This window comes from Chrysemys picta, chromosome 12, assembly GCF_011386835.1.
Source record: "Chrysemys picta bellii isolate R12L10 chromosome 12, ASM1138683v2, whole genome shotgun sequence".
NCBI lineage: Eukaryota > Metazoa > Chordata > Testudines > Emydidae > Chrysemys > Chrysemys picta.
The window spans coordinates 56,297,658-56,319,641 of NC_088802.1; the positions used below are offsets into that span (position 1 = coordinate 56,297,658).

Consider the following 21,984-nt stretch of genomic DNA (forward strand, 5'->3'; position numbering starts at 1 on the left):
GCCCCTCTCCAGGCAGGATGCTGGCCTTCATCTGAGTCTAGAATGAACACGGGGACTTGTGAGCGGGTGATATTTGCTTGGTGCACGTAAACGGGTGAGCAGTGCCGTTCTGAATGCTAACTTGCCCCAGCGCTGTCACCCCCCGTTCTGGTCACCGCAGGGGGAAGCTGGTGGCACTTGGGCTTTCCTGCCTCTTCCGGCAGGCGAGTGGCAGTGTGGGCTAGGGCAGTGCTGTCGGTCTGATGCTGTCCCTGACCACGTAGGAGAGCTGGGGCTGCTGGTGTGTGAGAGCCAGGAGCTCTCCCATGCTGTTCTGATCCCTGCTCTTTGAGAAAGGGGTCTCCTGGGATCCCCCCAAGATGGCAGGTGGCTAAACCCAGCGGCCGTGCATGGAACTGGAGGTTTGCCGTGGTGCTCAGCGTCAGGACATGCACCTCCCCAAAGCCAGGGGGACAAAGGCTGGTGTCTGGCTCAGCTGCCCTCTTTCCTTCGCCTCTGACCTCTTTCTCAGACTTGCTCATTTTTACGTCTTCAATCCTCAGCGCAGAGACGTGCCAGTCCCTCTGGTGCCCCCTCTGCCAGCCCCCATGCCACAGGCGCAGGGCAATGAGACAGGCATTCTCGGGTGGCTGCAGGCTCTGTGCGCCCTGGCCTAGCAGAGCAAAATGTGCTGGGGGGAAAAGGCTGTGTCTGGGTTCTGTGGCAGCACCTGGACCCTTTGTGTTCATCACACTCAGCCTCCGGCCCTGTTGTGTTAACGTGGGCACGCCACGCAGCCCAGAGTTGTAGGGTTGCTGTGCTTCGTGGTTCTGCACGTCCCGTCCCCCCCATTGCTTTTACAGAGAGTGAGGAACTAATGAGCCTGGCTAGAACCAGGCATAGTGTGGGCAGGTGTATACCCTTATCCTGCACAGCTCTGTCAGAGCCGCTCCCCTGAGGGTCCAGTCCTGGGCTTACCTCCATCAGGTCTGCTGACGGCGCTCCACTCGGTGACCCACACCCCTCCTGCTAGTCCGGTCCCCTCTCTCTTCCCAGCCTCCCACCTCAGTCCCTCAGTCTTGGCCTGCAGCCCCCCAGCTGCTCCAGTTCTGGGCTTCCCACGCATGCAGCCCCCCCTCTTGAGCTGCAGCCCCCACTTCGGGTGATACTTTTGGCCTTCTCTCTCTGAAGGGCTTGTCGCTATTTCTCATAGGGCCATCTAGGGACGGTGCTGCCGCTTCCAAGCGTTGTGTTGACAAACACTGCTAGGACATACGCAGCCTTGGACGGTAGAAAACGCTGGCGTTTCTCCACACAGCTACTTCCTCATGGCAAGTCGCCAGCAGGCTCATCAGGAAAAAATATAGGCTGTATCTGTGTCTCCCTAATGTGTCATTTGGGTCCTGCTCATGGGTGATTTAAGCCGGCTGTTGCCATCTCTGGTGGCCATTTGATCATTTGATGTGGCAGACAGAGCTCATTATTTGACAGATCTGCATGTTACATTATTACGCAAATGTGCATTTGCTCCTCCCCCACTCAGTGAGCCGCTGCGCTCTTGGGTGGGGATGGCGCCAAAGCAGCGGATCACACCTCCAGGCCAGCTTGCAATGGGAGTCGCTGTGATCCATGCAACTTCTTGCTTTTTCTCCCGTTCCCCCCCCCCCCCCACACACACACACGCTTTCATTGGCTGGGAATAAACCATCCACAGTCCTTCTGTCCTGTCAGCTGCTTCCCGGAGAGGGGAAGAACAGGAGGCATCCCCGTTTTGAGCAGCAGATTCCAGTTCTGACTGGATCTTCCTTCTCCTAACGGGGGAGCTCTGTGCCCCCCATTGTTCTGACATGTACCCCAACATCCTGCCCTTCAGCAGCTGTCTAGAGAGAGCACTGGGAAAATGCCCCCTGAAATGTGCTTGGCTGACTCCAACTCAGACGTCTTGCTGGGGGATTCAGCTTCTAGGGGCAGCATGAGCCGAACCTTTTCTCAGCCCCTTGGCACTCTTTGGAGTTGCATCCCGCAGGATGCAGGAAGCCAGCCAGCTTCCAAGAAAGCTGAGCCGCCTCCCCTTTCAGTCCTCTTGGTGATCAATACAGGAATTCAGCAGTAATTCCATCAGAGAGACGCCAGGGTCCAACAGCAGGAGCAGCTCCCAGGAGTGAGGTGACTGCTTCAGACCCAAAGCATTCAGGCTCCAGCCTCACTCCACGTCGGCTCATGGTGGGAAACTGAGCTTTGAAATTGTTCCAGGCACCAAGGCTGTGCCAGTTGGCACAGATGGATGGGGCATTGCTTTCTGAACGAAGGCTTTGTAATCCAGTAGCCTTGAGACTAAGGAACAGCTAGCATGGTCCACTTTGCACTGAGGTCAGGGCCTTTAAAGGAAACAGAGATGTTAGACAACAGATACACCCTTCAGCCCAGGTCCGTTGCTGATGTTGTTGTAAACAGATGCTTTTTATTACAGTTCCATGGTGTTCTGTCTTAGTCCTTTGGGGGTTGTATAACGTTAATTAACATGTTCTTTTTCTTTGTTTACATGGGACGAATAAAACATCGCGTGGATTCAAGGGCCATGGTTTTGTATAGGTCAGTGACATTTATATTAATAAGTGTTGATCTCCAAAAACTCCCATAAAGAATAAAGCCCCCCCCCCCCCCCCCGCCCCGACTCTTAGTGTTTGTGTTGGGATGAATGGCCCCAGCGGCTGGACACTGTATAGACACAACAGAGCTGTGTCCAAACCCTTCCTGTGCCCTCCAAACTGGTACGGGCTGCTCCTGTGCCCAGAAATAGCTGGATGCAGCATAATCCACTTCCTGAGATTCATCAGACCCCAAATGCCAGCGCTGCCCCCGATGCAAGTTACTAGCAATAACCTGAAAAGGCAAGTTCATTTGGTGCTTCTGGATGAAGCCTTTAAAGTGGTGCTGGCAGGTGAGTGGGTGGCCAGTGAAACGAATCGGTAGTTTCTAAAGAGAATAGCAGGATGTGGAAATATATTCGAGTGAACCCCTGGGAGCTGAGCAAGTTTGTGAGCTTGTCCCTGGAAGCTGAGTTTCTTCGAAGTCTTTCTCTGGCTTGCTTACCACACGGGATCCTGCTCAATTCATTCATTCTTATCAGGAGCTTGGGGAACGGGGGAGTGAAAGAAGAAGAGGGGGAGGGGCAAGTATGGTTATTTTTTCAAATAGATTTCAGCTGCTGGATGTTTTTAAAGTTCTCTCTTTCTTACTACGGGTCAAGTGGGAAGGAGCCTGGCCTGGGGCTGTTTGAGTGCACCATTCTCCTTTGTCAGCACGTTCGCTGGGTTTGTTTTATTCGCTGGAAGACGGAGACCTGGAACCTCAGATCGTCTGTGTGGCTGGTGAGAGAAATAAGCAGAGCTGCCTTATCACGCTCATTTAACTGGTTAATACATCTTCAGAGCAAATAACGCAGTCCGTGGGTGAATTGCTTAACCAACCTCATTACGATTGTGCATTTAGCAGCTTGGAGGAAGATAATACCTTTCAGGTTTGACCCAATTTTACTTTTTGTTGTCATAACCATGGAAAATCGACCTTCAGAGACCCTCAGCAGTGAGCCTGAATAGGAAGTGATTTACAGCAAATGTGCGGTGTGGAATACTTAATGCACCTGTGCAGAAAAATAGACTGCAACCGTCTTCTTGGCCTCCATGATCTCCTGTGAGCAGAGCTTCATCACTACCTCCCTCCGCGAAGAGCCCTGCTTGCCTGGGTGTGTTCTCATTGTGCTGTCCTGAGGCGTGATGCTCTCCATGATGTTTCTGCAGCTCCTCTTCCTGTCTTCTGAAGTGGCGTCACTTCCTTTCTCGGGAGAGGGCGCTCCGGAGTGGCTCTCACCAGAACTGGCTGCGGAGGAAAATCTGCTGCACCCTCCCGTTCTCCTGCTGGAGATCTGGTGATTGCCCTAACACCTCCCCTGGCATTTGTTCCCATCCCCCAGGTGTGTCTGTCTCCCTTCTTCTTCACCTGTGCTTGCATCACAGGCTCCTGCCATGTGATGACAGCTACAGAGAGGACTCCTGCCTTCTGCTCTGCCCGCGGCATTCCTTTTGGGGGCATGCCAGTCAGGCTGAATCCCTGGTGACTCCTTTCCTTTGCTCTGTCTGCAGTGACAGCCGGGCATTTGCCATCTGCCGGGGTATGACGTGGCACCCTCCATCTCCTTGGGGACATGGAGGGGAACGAGGCATGGAGGTGGCAGGTGGTTCTGTGCTCTCTGATTCGCTACCTGTCCCTGGCGCCATGTTCCTGCCTGAGCATGGTGGTCCCCAGAGAAGTGTCCGGATGCTGTGGTGCTGACAGGCAGGGCTGGGCAGTCGGGGGCGGGCCAGGGTTAAAGGAGTCATGCTGCGAATCCCTAGCACAAGGGAGCATATGCAGTGGTGCTGGGCTCCAGTTCCCTCCTGCTCGGCTTGCAGTTCCAACCCCACCTGGTGTTACGAGGGTCTGGCTTGGGCCGGAGCGGTTCACCGCGGGAGCCCTGATTAGTGTTGGCAGGACTGTGGGCTTCTGATAGAACTGGGCCCCAGACCAAGCTCTGGGCCCAAATACACTGACTCCCAACTGCCCAGCTCCCGAGGGGGCGGGGGGGCGGACAATCCCAAACTCCCCCTGAATAGCAGCTTCGTGGCTCAGGCCCTTGTCCAGTCAGAGTGCCCTGCGGTGGGTGACCCTTCACTCTTTGGGGTGGGAGGTCCTCAGGCTGTTTTAATAGAAACCTCACTAGACTAACAGGTGCCACAGAAATGATGGGCAGAGCCATCCAGGCAAGACCAGAGTCCACTAGCACCAGGATTTCAGACCAGACACAAATGGGAGGGTACATCCCCAGAGGGGAGATAAAGGGTCTTTGGCTCCGATGCCTTGCCGAGTCCCTGGAGTGAGTGGGGTGAGGAAGCCCTGTCTGGATTAAATTTCTCCCAGAAGGTGCGTGCTGTGGCATCGCTGCCCCCCGAGGTGGTGGCGTGTATCTGGGACTGAGACGCCAGGACTCTGAGGGGCAATTTTAACCCTGCTATCTTAAGTCCAGGTTAATTGGAGTAAAGTGATCTCGCAGCACTGGAGAGCCCAGCCACCTCTCAGTGCAGGGATGTTCCTCCTGAGGGCTGCAGTGGCAATGGGCTATGGGAGACGCAGGTGGGCAGGATTTGTTCCTGGGCTTTCGGTTGTGCCCGAGCTTTGGGCATCCCTCGGGATGGGCTTGCGGCAGGTGCTGTAGTCACGGAACCTAAAGTGGTATTGGCGTGTTTCCCCAAAAGTCAGCGAGGCGTGGGTCCAAGATGCAACCACTCGAGCCCGGAAGCTGTTCTGGGGCCCCAGGGAGTGGTGTGAAGAGGGGAGGCAAGGAGCAGTCCCTCTGTGGCGGAGAGGAGGTTGCTGGGATGAACCTCCTGTAAGCAGGATCTGTAGCAGGGTCCCCATACGCTGTGGGGAAGCCAAGACTGTTGTGGAGGAGTGCAGATGATGATTTCCAGCAGCAGGGCTGCGGAGAGTACGGTGGTTGGGGGCAGCTGCATGAGACAGGAGAGTGGGGAGCTGTTTGGCCCCCATTAGGCCCATTTCACCCTTTGCACTGGGACAAGGGTGGTTCTGCAGCACTGGCACAGATGGGAGCTTGCTCTGGACTGGCAGGGGCCACTTGGTGTGCTCTGCCCCCGGTCCGGTTTGACTTTTGTAGCCGAGACTGAGCCACCCTGACTTAAAAACACCCACGCTTCCTCTCAGTGAAGTCACGTGGCAGTGGTGTCTTGCATTGATAGCTGAGCTCCAGCCCTTTGGACGTGTGTGAGGGAAGGGAGTGGGAACTGATGGTCACTTATAGTGTCTCTGCAATCCCAAAACTGTAGCACTGCTGGCGAAGTATAGGGCAGCCTGCCTGCCAGGTGGCCGGGGGCTTCAGTTAGAAGAGACTAGTGCTTGGATGTCCTTGTTGGATTACCTGCTGCACCTGCAGTGGTGGAGAGGGGGCATTGTGATGGGCAGCTTAAGGCTGAAATAAATACGTATTAATTCTGCCAAGTTCACAATTAAATACAAAGTTATCCCCGCTCCTGTCAAGTAAAAGTGCAAACTCTTTAGCATTCTTCAGTGGCACCTGATGGTCGTGTTTATCTCCGCGTGTGACGTAAAGTGAGACTCAGGAAAGCATCTTCTGTTGAACATCAAAATCCCATTACCAAATGCCATGTTCTGTCGCGCAGATACCAGGCTCAGAACAGATAAGTGGGAAACAGCTTCTGATCTCAGAGCAGGTTACCCTATCTTGGGCTGCACAAACTTGGAGTGCGACCTTCTGCCGAAAGCCCCCCCCCCTTTACTGCTCATCAGTGTGGGATGCAGGCTCCGGGAGGGGGTGAGGGTGCAGGCTTTGGGAGGGAGTTTGGGTGCAGGAGGGGGCTCAGGGCTGGGGGAAGGAATTGCGGTGTTATTCCCGGCCAACGGGAGCTGTGGAGTTGGCACTTGGGGCGGAGGCTGCGCGCAGAGACTCCCTGTCCCCGCCCTCCAGGGGCTGCAGGGACGGGACGGCTGTTTCTGGGAGCGGCGCAGGGCCAGGGCAGGCAGGGATCCTGCACACGGTAGGCAGAGGCTTCCTGGTGGGTCTGAACACATTTCTGCATAGTTGGAGATTTGCTCCTGTTTAATGAACTGCTCTCCTGTTGGAGATAACTGACTCCCACTGCTCACAGGCTGCTGGTGCAGACCATCCCAGCCCCAATTCTCCACCCTCACTGCCCACCCATGGGCTTGCATTAGAGCATGGAAGACACCGAAAAAATAACCCTATTGTATTTCATCCCGTTTGAAGGTTTGCAGCTTTATTGCCGTAGTAGGAGTGAAGCCACAGTGCCTGGAACTTGGCCCTGCGTTAAACATGACCGGCATTAAGAGTGGTGCTTGTAGGTCTGTTCTGCACCACCAGGCTTTGGGTAACTAATGAGAACCAATGTCTGGAACCTGCAGCTAAACAAGGTCAGATTAGAAACAAGGGGTACATTTTAACAGGGAAGGTAACTATTGGAACAGCTTACCTAGGGATGTGCTGGGGTCTCTAGCTCTTGAAGACAAGGTGTTTCTAAGGCCTGGTCTATATGAGGAAATTAGGTTGGTATAACTATGTTGCTCAGGGGTGTGAAAAATCCACCCCCTTGAATGACGCAGTTAAACTGACCTAACCCCCAATGTGGATAGTGTTAGGTCGGTGGGAGAATTCTCCTGTCAACCTAGTTTCTGCTTCTTGGGGAGGTGGAGCAGCTACGCCGATGGGAGAAGCCCTCCCATCCGTATAGGTAGGGTGTTCTCTGAAGTGCTACAGCGGGGCAGCTACACCACAATCGCATTTTAAATGTAGATAAGCCCTCAGACAGTGCCTTCCTCCCACTGCTTGGCACTGGGGAGCCGAGCTCTCAGTAGCGAGTCTTGGAACTCTGATAAAAAACCCGCACACCTGGTAGAGCAGTGGTCCCCAAACTGTGGGGTGTGCCACCCCAGGGGGGTGCAGAGGAATGCAGGGGGGAGCACAGCAGGGCCCTGGCCAGCCCCCTGGGGGGGCCGGGACAGAGTGCCACTCAGCCCCACTCTGGGCCCAGGGTGTGTGTGTATGTGCAGACACATTCCATTACTGGCAAGGGGGGGTGGGAGAGGAGAAGTTTGGGCCCCACTGCTGTAGTCCCCTCATATTTACCAGAGTTCTTTAACAGGCTCAAGTGGCATCCATTGGGCTGTTCCCGCCAACTGACAAGCAGCTACATTGGCTTTTTCAAATAGGGGTTCGGTGCCCAGTGCTCGTTCAGCTGAAATGGTCTCTGGGTGCCTTTCCCTGTGTCTGGAAGGCCGTGGAGTTCCTTTTTCTTTGCAATAGGACTTTGTTCAGCACAAACTCCTGCCCTGGGGTTCTCCCCTTTATTTATCAGCTGGCACAATGTCTGGGAGAGCGGTTCTGGGCCAGGTTTCCTGCTACAGCACTGGGTTCCAGCTCTCCCTCACCCTGCAGTTACTGGTATGTGATGTGCATGGAACCTTCTTACCCCGGCGCTGTCTGTGAGCTCAGAGCCCGGCATATGGGTTTGTGGTTTTCTTGGCGATTAACAACAGCTGTGTGAGATATTGACAAGAAAAGCTTGATGTGTGATCAAAAAACCCTCTAAAAATCCCAAACAATTGAATCCCCATTTAACCCTAAACTCAGAGCTAGTTTCTTGTAACTTAAAATTAATCAGAGGGAGAGGGAAGAGGAGCCACAAACAGAGATTAATTTAAGGGAGAACAGCAATTGGGCTTCTCTGCAGAGTGGTTTAGAAAATTGGGCCATGACAAATTGACTTCAAAGGTGGATCTGATGGAGGGGGCTGGATGAGCGGCATGGAGTGGAGGGGGAGGAGTGAGCTTTGGTGATGTGCATGTTAATCAGGAGTAGGCAGACTAAGGAGGGGGTGTAGTTAGGTGAAGGGGAATTCCAGAGAGTTTGGGCAGGTCAGAACTTTTTGTTAGTAACCAAGTTACTTCCCAGGTTTGTTCTTTCTCTGGGTTGTATGTCATGTGTTCTGCAGTGGGATGGAAACATTAACACTTTCTGCAGTGGAGCTGGCTTTGTGCCTTGCAGTGCTGGAGAACTTCATGAGGCACTTCACCCCCGGGAGGGCAGCAGCCTCCTCTCCCCAGTGTCCTTGTGCTGAGTGGTGAGTTTTGATAGGATGTTGTGGCAGGAATCCAGGTTTCCTGGTGCTAAATCCAGGCGTGGGGATTCCAGGGTCTGTGTTTGCGTCTTTCAGTGTGTTGTGACCTGGGCAGAACTCGGTGATAGCACATCCGGGAGAGGACTGGTGCTGTTTGGTGCATCTGCCCCAAGCTCAGTGACAGTGGTGGATTCTGATGCTGCCAGGCAGGGATGGGTGACTGAGCTCAGTGGATGATGAGCAGGAGATGGTTTTTACTTAGTGAGGGCTTGGAAAGGGCTATGTGGGGGAGCAGGGCTGGGAGTTCCTGCCGTAACCTTTCACCCTGGCTAATTAGTTATTGTAAAGCAGAGACCGGATCAGGATAGAGCCATTCCCTCCAGCGACAGGCTTGGCATCACCCCTCTGCCCAGCAAGGCTTCCCTGCTGCCTCCCTCCTGTCTGCAGGGCCCCGTAGGCACAGCTCCCTCCAGGAGCAAGTCCCTGTTCAGGTGAAGAGACTCGGCACTGAATTGTGCAGCAGGATCGCAGGGCAGGGGACGTTCTGGGATTTGAACACTGAGAAGAAATACATGAATTTGCTGCTTTGTTCTCGCATTAAACCTCTGTAGGGCTGGAGCAAGCTATGGGGAGAGAAAGAGCAGTCTGTCGGGTTGGTGGATAACCAGTGCATGTAGCAGGGGGAGGCTGGCTGCAGTACGCAGCATTAACTAATTGTCAGAACAGGGAACAGAGAACCAGGACTCCTGGGTTCCTTTCCAAGCTCTGCCAGTGACTATAACCTCGACCCAGTCACTTCCCCTCTCCCTGCACTCCCCAGTCTTTCAGTGGGAGGCCAGCTGTGTGTAAACTACTTTAACCTCTCTGAAGAAGGATGCTCTTATAGCAGGTACTGCCCGTTGTTTCCTTCCCCGGCTGGTGAGGAGGGCAGGCCAGACAAGACAATGCTCTCTCTGGAACTGGGCAGATGGATTTTACTTGCTGATGACTTTGTAAACAGCTAGAGTAAACAACTAGAGTGGCTGATGGGAATCTGCCTGTGACTGTCATGGCAGCCGATGAGCCGTGCCGCTGGGGTAACAGGATGTGAGCCCACTGTCGTGTCCGCTTTGCCTTTGCTATCGCAGGCTCTGTGCTGCTGTCCTGGGGGGTGGGAATTCTAGAACTGCCCCCAGTTTGCTGGTGGCTGGAGGAGTGGGGCCTTGGGTGGCTGAGCTGTCTGGCCATCTGCTGGAGTCACCATCTGAGCAGGCGCTTTCCAGTGGCTCTGGTGTCTGGCCTACCACCCCCAGCCCAAGTGCCAGCATCTCTGTCCAGGCTCCCCTCCACTCCTGACGGCGTATCCCTGTTCTCATTTGGCCTGTGCCTCCGGCTCTTCCTTCCAGGCTCCCTAGAGGTCCAGGGCCCTCTCCCCTTGGCTCCTGGGGGTGGGGAAGAGCCCTGAGGCCACAGCATCCCATCTGTGTTTTGTTGCCTTGGGGGAAGGGTGGTGATTCTTTCTTTGGGTTTCTGGGTGCGCGTGATGTGGAACAGCTCTGGGGGGCCCGTTGCTGCATGGGAGTGTGCATGGGGCAGGCAGCCTGGGGCGATCCACCAGCTTCTTCCAACACCACCCCCTATTCAGCCAAGTAAGTGCCGCTTCCCAAGCCAGACCCCACCCTAGCTGGGGCGGGGAGGGCATGGAGCCTGGCAGTTGGGGATGGAGAGAGACGTGAAGAGCAAAGCTGCCCCCACTTGGAGAGCGAGTTTGTTCCCTTCTGCTGCCCAGCACTTCCGTGTCCCACTGCCTCTGGCCGGGAGCTGGGCCGGCACCGGCACTAGGGGCTGCGTCGCTTCGCTCTGGCCATATGGAACCTCCACGGCCTGAGGCTACTTCAATTACCGAGCCCCTCCGGTTCCCAGGCAGAGGTTTAATTATTGAGCCGGGGGAACGCGATTGTGCCTAGCAGGCCACACACTGGCCTTCAGGACTGTGCCAATCTCCCGGGAGGTGCCTCAGCCCAGGCCAACAGCTCAGCTGCTGCGGGAGGAGGGAGGGAAGAATCCCACCAGCCCCCCCGCATGGTACAGCTTGTTAGGGATTGGGGTGCAGCACAGGTTTCAGCCCTACTGCTCCACTCCTGTTATGGCCTGTGGGGGGTGAATCCCACAGAACTGATCCCTGCCTATTCCTGGGGGTGGGGGTTCTACTCTGGCAGCTGTGTCAGGGTAGAACTGGGGAAGGAGGGGTGGGCATGACCACCGAGGGAGGGATGCTGCCTTCTGTGCCACAGTCAGTGAGATCTGCCTTCTCCTGGGCCTGCTGAACAGCTGGTACTGTGCATGATGAACCGTTTCCACCCAGGGCAGCACCGGCTCCCATTACCCTGCCCTTTGCCCTTGCAACGCTGGGGGCAGGAGAGTGAGCCGTGCAGCTCTGGGGGAAGAAGGGAGCTGCTCTCCCGGCATCTCCTCTGAGTTGGCAGAGGCAGTACTGTGCGTGGTGTTTGGATTCCACCTGCCCTCGTTTGCGTCTGCCCCCTGGCTGGAGTTTGAAGGGCTGCTTCCCTCTCTCTTCCCTTCCTCCAGTACTACAGCAGGCAGTGCAAGATGGGGACTGTCACGCTACGGCACCAGATAGAAAGTGACAGCCCCCATATGAGCACTGACCGGGTTCATTTCCTGGGCTCCCTGATGAGATGGGTGCTCGGGGAGCTGTCCATTTCACAGGTCCTGCGGCCCAGGCGCTTTGCAGCAGGATAAACTTAGCTGGCACTGCTGCAGAGCCCATCCCAGGTGCCAGGCTCCCTTTCAGTTTTTCTTTTATTTGCAAGCTGGAGGGTTATTTGTGAGCTGCGCCACTGCGGGCATTTTTTTCTCCTCTCCTTGCTTTTTAACGAGCCAACCTTGGAGGACCTTGAGAGAGGCTCCTGCGGCTTTTCTGTGACTTATCTTCTGGCCTCTGCCCCCTATTCCGCCACAGGGATAAATCTCTGCTTTCAGCTTGAAGCTGGAGCATTGAGCCTGTCCCACCGAGCGATGCGGTCTCCATAATTCACAGGTGGGGGGTGGGGGAACTGCATGGCTGAGGTCATGGGGTGGATGTATTCCATTCAGCGCTGTGATTGATGGTCTTCCTAGTGAGGAGTAAGGGAAAAAGTCCCATTATAGTAGGGGACAAGCTGTTAAATTATTTTCCATTCCATTGGGTCGCGAAAAACAAAACAAACCTGTCGCGATCAATGTGGGACGAAGCTGCGGCTTTCAAAGAAAGGAGGGGGAGTGGGCAGGCAAAGGGATTTAAAAATGGTATGCCTTTCTCTGATGTCCGCAGCACAGCCAAGAATCCCCCAAACGCTGCTCCGTGGGACACCCTCCCACAGACCCAGCCCAAGCATGCTACTCGTACCCTACAAAGGGAGGAATTTCCTTGGTACTTGCACTCCTGGGGCTGGCTGAGCTGGGAGCAGGGCACTTCTTCTCCCTGTCAGACCTGGAGGCTGAGCCAGAGATGTTAACGCAGGGAATGTCGAGCCTTCAGACTCGTGCAGGCCTGTGCTTGGAATGAAGCGTGTGTTATTAACCTGCTTTGTGCCCAGGGACAGCAGGGTAGGGGTGAAGTGTGATTCTCCAGGGCTGCTTATGTAGCCGGGTTGTCTAGGGCATCATGGGTCTCTTTCCTTTCACTAATGTGCCAGAGGCCCCCAACTCTTCCCATTCACAGTGGGAGCTTGGGTTCCTGGATTCTTAATGCTGCGCTGTAGCCAGTGTGAGTGGCCAGGGCTGCGGCAGGGGGCACCTGTGGTTTACACTTGGATCTTCTGCGGTACAAGCTCAAAGACGACGCTGGGCTTTGCCTGGGACCATCCTGTAGGGCGAGAAAAGCGGGTGGTAGGCCCACAATCTCGGGGGGTGGAAGTGTCCCTGGGTAGATGGGGCTGTTGCATTTCTCCTCACAAGCCAATGCAAGTGGGATTCAGAGCGGCTACCCGTGAGGCACTCCTATTCTAATAATAATAAAAGAGACTTAATTAAGTCTGTGTTGCCACATGGAAACTGTGCCGTTTAGAAACAATTGAGCTTTTCTGCTGTCTGCATCCTCCTCCCTCCTTTATTATTGATAAGGACACTGGGATAGGAACAGGAACTGGAGTTTCCCTCTCTTTCTTTCAGGTTCAGAAGTTGCCACGGAGACCCTGACGGCTCTTGCCTCCGACTCTGAGGGCCAGCAAAGTTCGTGAAGTAACCGCCCCAGGCCCAGACCCACAGTGCCCTCAGTGAGAGGTGCCCCTCCTTGGAGGTGAGACTCTGGCTGAGCAGAGGAGGTGGGGGAGGCTGGGTGTTCTACAGCTGGGACATGAGATTTTACCCTCTAGGTGCTGTGGGGAGCAGGGGTGTGTGTGCTGCACTCCCCTTGGAAATCTTACACAAGCATTCTAGTAAAGGGGGACTTCATAGCCACGTTTGTGCAGGTGCCCTGGTTCCAGCTCCTTGTGAAGGGAGCTGGACAGTGGGAACCTTCAGGGGAAAGACTGCAGGAAGGATCCGGCCCCATGACAGTGTTCGGGTCCTGGTGGGAGGATGAGACACGGGGGCACACCCAGGGTGCATTTATCCTGCCGGCTGCTGTCTCCCCAGCTGTGCCTCGCGGGGTGTAGTGTCAGAGTTGTAAGAGTTCTCAGCCTGGGGAGAAGCTTTGTTCCAAGTACAGGCCTGGAAAATCTTACAGAGAGAAAGGAGGAATTACCAAGGTGTGCGCATGCACCCAGACGCAAACAGCCCTGCACCATCACGCACAAATGTGTATTGACATCACATACACGATGCAAAACTAACGTTCTATGTCCACAATCCAATTGTGAGATCCACTATCAAATACTGTCTCTGTTCCCCATGGCGTAGCTCCTCCCCCTGCCCCCCCCCCGTGTGTCTGTGTACGTTTGCATGGCCCCTTCTCACTGTAGTGTCTCCCCTCTCCAGTTCATTGCTCAGTTACACCGATTTAAATTCACACCTTAGGTTACACTGGTGCTACATTCTCCCCTAGACCAGCCCTCAGTATCTTTCCTTTCCAGCCTTAAGTACAGCAGTAAAATGCAGCTGCCTCCTGGGAGGATTGTGGTGTGGCCAGGCAGAGCGAGGCGTCTGACCTACTGGTTGGGATGGAGCAGGATCACAGATGGAGCGAGGCCAGGTGGAACAGCCTCTGGAAGCTATGTGACTTTGAGAGCACTGACCTCAGCTGGTGGCAGATGGAAAAGATGCCTAATGCCAACAAAGGGGTTTTCTGTCCATTTTCATTATCTTTAGTGGAGCAGAATTGGTTGCCCCTCCCCTCTGCCCCCAGTTTCACAGTCCACCCCTGAGTGCTGATGCTGGGCAGATTTTCCAAAACCATCTGACTTGTTTGCTCAGTGCAACCTACTGCACATACAGAAGGACCCTTTTGCCCCACTGTGCCTGTTTGTCCATGCAAACCATGCGTCCGGGTTTGGAAATGTGGCCTTTCCTTCCAGGATCTGATCTGGAGAGCTGGCTGCAAGGATCTCTTAGATGCCAATGCGGCTGCCCCCCCCCAGCTCCGCCCCAAAAAGTGCGTCTTTACTTGGAGATCGTGATCTCTCTGTAAAATCCTAGAAGAGACCAGGCACTGTAGTTTTTACCTTGATCGCAGCCAACCCCAGGTTAAAAAAAAAAAATCTAGTGTAGACATCTCCTCAGAAGGGCCAACGCCAGACCTGATGGCTCTGGTCCATCACAGCCATGTAACCTTTTGGCAGCAGGAGTTCGTGGTCCCTTTTGGTTTTGGGAGGTGGGAACAGCCTGTCCCTCCCCAGCTAGCCTGCTGCTGTATGTCCGAGGAGCGAGAGGCTGGGCAGGCTGGCTATTGTGCATCTCTCTGCCTTGCAGTGGCTGCTTTTTGCACGTTAATTTCTCCGTTCTTTTGTCAATCTCCAGTGCATGCCCTGAAATCGTAAAATAAGGAACGAGATTTTGAGAATCTTCATCCCGGCGCTGGGGGCAGAGGTCGTCCTGAGAGACAGATTAAAGAGAAGCCTTGCCTCTATGAAGAGGCGGCACAGGCCTATTTCCCTAGCTGCATTAATCTGTTTGAAGGGAGCAAAGGAAGCTGAGCTCTGTATATCACCTTGAAGCTTTTTCGTCTTTTACCAAACTTTGGGTGGATGATATTGCTCATGCAAGTGAGGTTTTGATCACGCTGGCTACAAGCAGGCGTTGTGTGGGCAGGCATTATTATGCAAGCTTCCCACACACAACTCTGCCAGTGCGCCTCGGTCCAGAACAGCAGCACTCTGCTATTCCAGCCCTAACCCTCACTCTTACTTTGCCAGTCCTCTCTTGGAGACCCACTAGCTATTGCAGGCCAAGGGCACCCCACTCGCAGCTCTGCTGTGCACCTCAGTCCTAGCTTGTAGTATCCCTGTTCTTGCAGGCATGAGTGTCTCCTGAGCAGAGGCTGCCAGTCACCCTGAATCATACCGAAGAATGGAGGTGGTCTCAGTCATTGGGCAAAGGGAGTAGGCTGAGCTCACCAGACTTGCATCCCATGGAGGTGGAAGCCTAGAGCAGGGGGTGCTCAGACTTTTTCACCCCGGGAGCACATCTTAGGGCTGGTCTGCACACGACCTGGCACCCCAAGAATGAAATGGATTTTAGCTTGCACCACATGGTGTTTCCGTGCCAGTCTCTTGCGGTCACTCTTGGCCCAGTATAAATCTCTTATGTTGACTTAGCTTGTGTTGTTTTTTACCCACTTAAGCAACACTGAAATAGGTCACTGCTATTCCAGAATAAGTTAGTGGCTGAACTATTTTGGTTCCATTTGGTGTGTAGGGCAGCCTTTGATTGAGGGTTAGTCTTCACTGGCAATGCTAAAGCGCTCTCCCAGCCAGTGCTCTAAAAAACCCACCTCAACAAGGGGTGCAGCTGCCAACGCTGGGGCACTGTTTACACTGGCACTTTACATCACTGCAACTTGCTACGTTCAGGGGGATGCCAGTGTAGACAAGCCCTGAGTGTCTTGGGGGCACCTCCCCTCCCATTGGCCATCCAATGGACCCCCCTCTCCTCCAGTTTACAGTCACATCATAACCCGGGAGAAGTGTTTGATGTACGTTTAGCTTCTCTTACTGTGATTCCAGCTAGGTATTCGCTGCAACACTAGGTGTGCATTTGACATCCAGTGAGTCTCCCCTAGTGGAGGGAAGGTACAGGTGGTTGTTACCTCCATGTAATCAAGATTAACACCTCAGGTGAGGAGTATAGGGTTGATCTCAACTACATTGAGGTAAAATCAACCTGTGTCTGGGCTTCTCTGTTTTTTCCATTGAGTCAAAACCTCCCTGTTCGTGTGGTGAAGACGTGGCCTTAGCTGCTGGAAACAAGGAGAAGGAGCCGGCCGCCTGTGGCCAGTCAGGCCTCCGTGGGCCAGAGTCTGGAAATCTCTGGGCTAGAGCATTACACCAATTACTCTCCCAACCCCTAGCATCTCCCCACCCACATTTTCTCTGTCTTGTTTTCCTTGCTGTCCTTCAACTTCCTCTCATGGGGAAGGGCGGGGCGGGAGGACTTGTTCTCGCTTGAGGCCTTGTAAGAGGGCATTGGTTTCCAAGCCACAAACTTCAAGTGAGGATGCTGGGTGCTTTGCATGAAGATTGGGTTAATGGGGTGCAGAAGAGGCCTGGATCAAGGAGAGAACACAGTGTAACTTAGCTTCTGCAAATATACTCTCTGTCAGCCTGAAATCTGATGGAACCCCCCGGGAAGAAAGCGCTTCTTAAAGGAAAAAACATCTAAAAGGGGAGCCCTCGAGGTGCTTTTGTTCCAGTGAGTGGGAGTGCTAGATCCGCTTAGACATGAAAGGCTGTGCAGCTCCATCCCCAAAGTGGCTGGTGAGGCTGAAGAGAGGAGGAAGGTGTGAGCAGCTGCAAAGAGAGGTCATCCTATGAATGACTGCCAAAGGTATTACCCCATCCCTCCCCCCCAGCTCCTCTCCCTTCTTCAAGAAAGTAAATTAGGTCACGCTTGAAAGTCAGTTTCTTGGCTGTGGATTTAATTTAGCTTTTCCAAGCTAGTTATCATATAATAAATTCCAGGAGATTTATAGAAAACATGGCCAGGGAGGCTCAGCCCGTATGTAACAAGATTTGTGTCTATTTCCTACTGTAGGGCAACTTCAGTGAACACCCTGTGTTCCCAGGGTCGCAGAGGAGGCTGAGCTGGCAGACTGGATAGCGGGCAGCTGCCTTCCTCCTCTTACCGGCCAGCCTATGAGATGTAGTCCAAAGCAGTGCTGGTGCAGAATGTGCTGGTGAGAGCAGCCAGTCCTGTGCGCATGCAGGCCAGGCCTCCGAAGAGAGGGGCGAGCAGTGTCTCCTCCACACACACACCCCAGAGTCACTGAGCCAAAGGGCTTGGCCTTGAGGTGCTGTCTGCTCAAGGGAATAACCCCCAACAGAATGACCAGCCAGCCCAACACCCTGGATGAAATTTAATAGTGCAAAGTCATGCCCTATAATAAGACTTTCTGCTATAAGCTGTGGGCTTCTCAGAAACAACAGAGAAGGAGAAAGACCTGGGTGTACTTGTCAATCACAGGAGGACTGATGCGGCTGTGAGAAAGGTAAATGCGATCCTAGGATGTATGCGCTCAGTATTTCCAGTACAGATAGGGAAGGATTAATGCCATTGTACAAGGCACTGGCAAGATCTCACCTGCAATGCCGTGTGCACTTCTGGTCCCTCCACCTCCAGAAAGCTGAATTCAGACTGGAGCAGGTGCAGAGAAGGTCTCCTAGGATGAGCGGGGGAGTGGAGAGCCGAGCTGACCAGAGGAGACTAAAGGAGCTTGACTTGTTCAGCCTAGCAAAGTGAAGGCTCAGAGGGGATCTGATTGCTCTCTCTAAACACGTTGGGGGTAAACCCCAGGGAGAGCGAGAAGCTATTGACGCTAAAGGACAATGCTGGCACCAGAACAAATGGAGACAAACTGTCCACGAATACTTTTAGGCCATGTCTATATGTACAGCGCTGCAGTGACGCGGTTGTGTTGATGCTGCTGCGCCGGTGCAATGCTGTTCGTATAGACCTTCCCCAGACGCTCTATGCCGACGGGAGCAGCATAGCCCTGTGCACAGGAGCGCTTACGTCGGTGTAATGTATGTCGCTCGGGGTGGGGATATTCACACCCCTGAGTGACATCGGCTGTAGTGTAGACAGAGCCAAAGGCTGGAAAATAGAAGATGATTTCTAATTATTAGAGGAGGGAGGTTCTGGAACAGCCTCCCACTAGGAAGAGTGGGGGCAAACAACCCAACTAGTTTGAAGAAGGAACTTGATAAATGTATGAATGGGATTATACGGTGGAGTTGCCTGCCATAGCAAATGACTAGATTCAACCCAGGAGGTACCTTCCAGCTCTGTCTTCCTCTGGTCCCTGCTAGTTACATCTTAGGCTGGTCTGGAGCAGACAGTACCAGTTGTGCTAGCTAGTGTTGCGCTCGTGGGGCGTGCAATAATGATGATTATACTTGACACTTAGCAAGCCCCTGGGAATCTCAAGATGCTTTGCAAAGATGGCTCAGCGGCATCCCCATTTTACAGATGTGAAAATTGAGGCTCAGTAACACTAAGTGGCCCACCCAAGGTCACACAGCAAGTCTGTGGCAAACCTGAATAGAACCCGACAGTTCTAATTCTTGGCCCTAAGCTCATAACTCACTAGACCACTGCAGCCCTATGCCATATATCCACAAGTCTCTTCCAACTTCATAACCCGGTAGTGAAACCCTGAGCCCTTTTGTTGCAACTCATTTCTTCTTCCCCAGCTCTCCAACAGTGCCGCCCTGCTACCCATAAATCCTCTGAGAGTTACTGTGCCCCCTGTGCCCATCCATCACTTGCCTTCCTGTATCTGCTTGAGGTCTGAAGGTTAAACCAGAGCCCAACATAGGGAGTGCCCAGCATGTAAAAGTGGGTTGAGCAGGAGTGGGGCATTGCGTGCATCAGCAGTAACGGTGAAGAGCATGCTTCCCAAAACCCTGTGCTAAACGCCATTGGGGAGAGGTCCTGTGCTAAGGGATGTTATTGAGGGAGTGATGGAGAAGGGCATGTTCTGGGAGCCTTTTTCGGAAAGTTAGATTGGAGGGGGGGATCCAGTCAGGCTTTGAGTGGAAACTGGCTCACACCCTTAGATGTGGAGCCTCAACGACAGGTCCAAAATGCACAGCTCATAACTACCTGCAGTGGGGCCAAATGTCCATGAGCGAGTGGCCGCCATGCGACGTGAGTCAGCGCTGCGATGGGATGGTTTTGAGGGGTGGCATTGTGTTTAAGGCTATTGGGGTGGTTTTGGAAGTAATGGAAGTCAGCGAAATGTCTGAGACTGCAGGTGTGTCGCCCCTCTGCTCATCAGTGCGAGCTGCCAGATGGAGCGGTCAGAGAAGCTGTCTGCGTCTGTCTCAAGTTGTCTTTGCTGCACTCAGGGTTCAAGCTCTGTGCCTCTCTTTGCAGAGGGGCAACAGAGAGAATTAGACTAGCTTTTTTGTGTGTGTGTGCTGGTGATTTATGATGTTTGTAATGTGATGGCAGATATATGGCTGGGAGAGTACCAGCTCGGCACAGAGGGCGCTGCCAGCCATGCTCCCTGCGTGCTCTCACTGCTAAAGCCGCCCAATTAGTGTCTATTAGTCACTCGGTGTGTTAAAGCATTAAGAACAATTAAGGGTGAGAAGAGTTTCCAGATGTAGCGTTAAGCACTGGAGCTGGGAGCTGGCGGCTCTGCTGGCTGCTCCCGTATGGAAACAATCTCGCAGCACAACGGGAATCAGCAATGGGACCACAAAGGCGAGTCCACGGGCTGGGGTGCCGGTGCAGGATCCCTGGGCTGGGAATATTCCGGGCACCACAGACCTGTGCAGGACACTGAGATGGGAGAATCCCTTGCCCTAGCATTGCCAGAGCACTCTGTTGCACTGGATAAGACACAGGACTCCTGGGTTCTGTTCTCACCTCTGGTACTGATTCACCATGTCTCCTTGGGCAAATCACTTTCCCTCTGTGTACAATGGGAAGAATGGTGCGGTGATCTATGGATGAAAAGTGTTAAGAACGGATTATTACTACTGCTCACAAAGAATAGATAGTGCTGCTGGTTCTCTCATCAGAAGGTATATTTCACAGCTGTGACAGGAGGGCTTTTGGGGAGATGTTGAACATTTCTGAATAGCCACACGCCCCATTGGCTTTAAATGGGATGTGTGCTCCTAAATCCATTAGGCACTCTTGAAGAACTTCCCTCAATAAGATTGCAAATAAACCAAAGTCAAATACTTATTTCTTGGCTGAGTTATCTCTGATGTCACAGTTTGCCATCTCTTTGTTCAGAACTGGCTTGAACTCAAATTGTTAGTTTAGAAGAATCTAAAGCAACCCAGCCTGAAAGGTTTATGTCCTGGCCAAGAGAACAGGAAAGGTAGGGGATGTGGCAGCTAGTGGCTATGTGGGTGCAAATGGGGCAAAGAAGTGCTGTGTGCATGGCTTTGTTAAAAATGGGTTTCTCATTGTGATATCCTTGGATATACATATGGCAACCCAGGAATGGTGACTATAGCTTTCTACCCATTTCAGGTGCAGGTGACTCCAGCTCCCCATAAATATCCCACTTCCCTGACCTGGCTTGTAATGTGTCTCTACCTGGGGGGAATGCTGAGGCAGCATGGTGTCTGTGAATGATCAGCATGGTCTCCTGCGGTCTCTGTGAATGATCAGGACGCCATGGGAGCTCACGCTGTGTCTTGCTTTGGGTGTGAGTTGAATTATAAATAATACGTGTGGAGTGGACATGATGTCTGAGGTCATTCCTGCCCCCTCTCTGTGGCTCTGAAGGGCCTTTTGACCGGGGTTTGTGCACGGGGAGGGGCAGGGCCAGTGCAAGGATATTTTGTGCCCTAGGCAAAACTTCCACCTTGCGCCCCCCCTTCCTCTCCCCCCGGAGCATCGCTTATTATAAACTTTCAAAAATGAATACAGTGGAGTCACATCTTATGTCGCTGCCAGTCTGGGGTTCTGTTCACTCAGCTGGCAGCGGGCTGAGCGGACCAGTGGCCGGGACCCCGGCTGGCAGGAGCCAGGGGACGGAATCCCAGACCGGAATCCCAGGCCGGCTGCCAGGAACCGTGGACGGAATCCCAGACCGGCAATGGGCTGAGCAACTCAGCCCACTGCCGGTCTGGGGTCCTGGCCACCAGCCCCGCTCAGCCTGTTGACAGTCTGGGGTTCCGTTCACCCAGGCTGGCAGGAAGCTGAGTGGGGCCGGCAGCTGGGACCCCGACTGGCAGCTGGGACCCTGGTTGGCAGTGGGCTCAGCGACGGCTGGGACCCGCAGCCTGCCATTAAAAAAAAATCCGCTCGCGTGCCACCTCTAGTGTGTACTGTGTGTACTGTACTTTATGGTAATTTTCACTATACGCGATTTTCCTCTTACGCGCTGACCTTAGAACCTAACCCCCGCGTAAGATGTGACTCCACTGGAGTGTAAAAAAAAATTTGGGGCACCGCTTTTTGGTGCCCCCAAAACTTGGCGCCCTAGGAGGCCGCCTAGTTCACCTAGCGATTACACCGGCCCTGGGGAGGGGTGTGTTTCAGAGTTGGGGATGGACAGGGCAGGGCCAGTGTATCCCCTGCAAGGCTGCTCCATTGCCCCTGCAAACGGGGTTGTGCAGGAGTCTGGAGAGGAGAGCAGTGGCTGCAGGGCACTGTTTCACTTGGCTGTTTTGGAGGGCATTCCTCCCTCCCCAGCCTGGCGGAGCAGGCTGTGCTCAAGAGCCAGAATTTTGGCTTATGTGAATGTATTCTGTCTTTGGCAATGTGTAACGCTAATGGCAAGATCTAAAGGACGGGTCTGAACAAGATGCTTGCCCTCCCCTCTTGACCAGGAGCTTTTCCTAGCATCTGTCTGACTGGAGCATTCATATTTACAGAGGCAGCCTGTCTGCGTCCCAGCAGCTCTGCTCACTTGAAACACTTTCTCCCAGAGTGTTGTTTGTCACCCAAATGTGCTTCCTTTTTGGCAAGGGTGTGGATAGGGGGCATGTGTTGATATGAATAAGGTAGTCTCTCCAGCACAACAGTGGGCCTGGACTGCCTCTGTGGTGGCTATAGCTTGTAGAGTTGGGGTGGCTAGGCTGTGCACACTATGGGTATGTCTACACTGCAACATAAACCTGAGCTTCAGCCTAAACCCCTTGTGTCTACACTGCAATTGCTCTAACCCAGGGCTCGGACCCAAGGTCCCAGGACC

The 21,984-nt window shown here is 53.6% G+C and overlaps 1 protein-coding gene across 34 annotated transcripts in view; it reads left to right on the forward strand.

The window, feature by feature from the left end:
• The window catches only part of RBFOX3 (RNA binding fox-1 homolog 3), a 321,786-nt gene that overhangs the window by 71,584 nt on the left and 228,218 nt on the right, over positions 1–21,984 (forward strand). For 32 of the 34 annotated variants that reach the window (XM_042840926.2, XM_065562866.1, XM_065562887.1 and 29 more), the window contains one exon: positions 12,837–12,963. The gene's annotated coding sequence lies outside the window, so the exon portion shown is untranslated. Of the gene's footprint in view, positions 1–3,227; positions 3,953–8,555; positions 8,688–12,836; positions 12,964–21,984 lie in introns of those variants that run through there. The other 2 variants (XM_065562865.1, XM_065562864.1) reach the window with 2 other exon arrangements.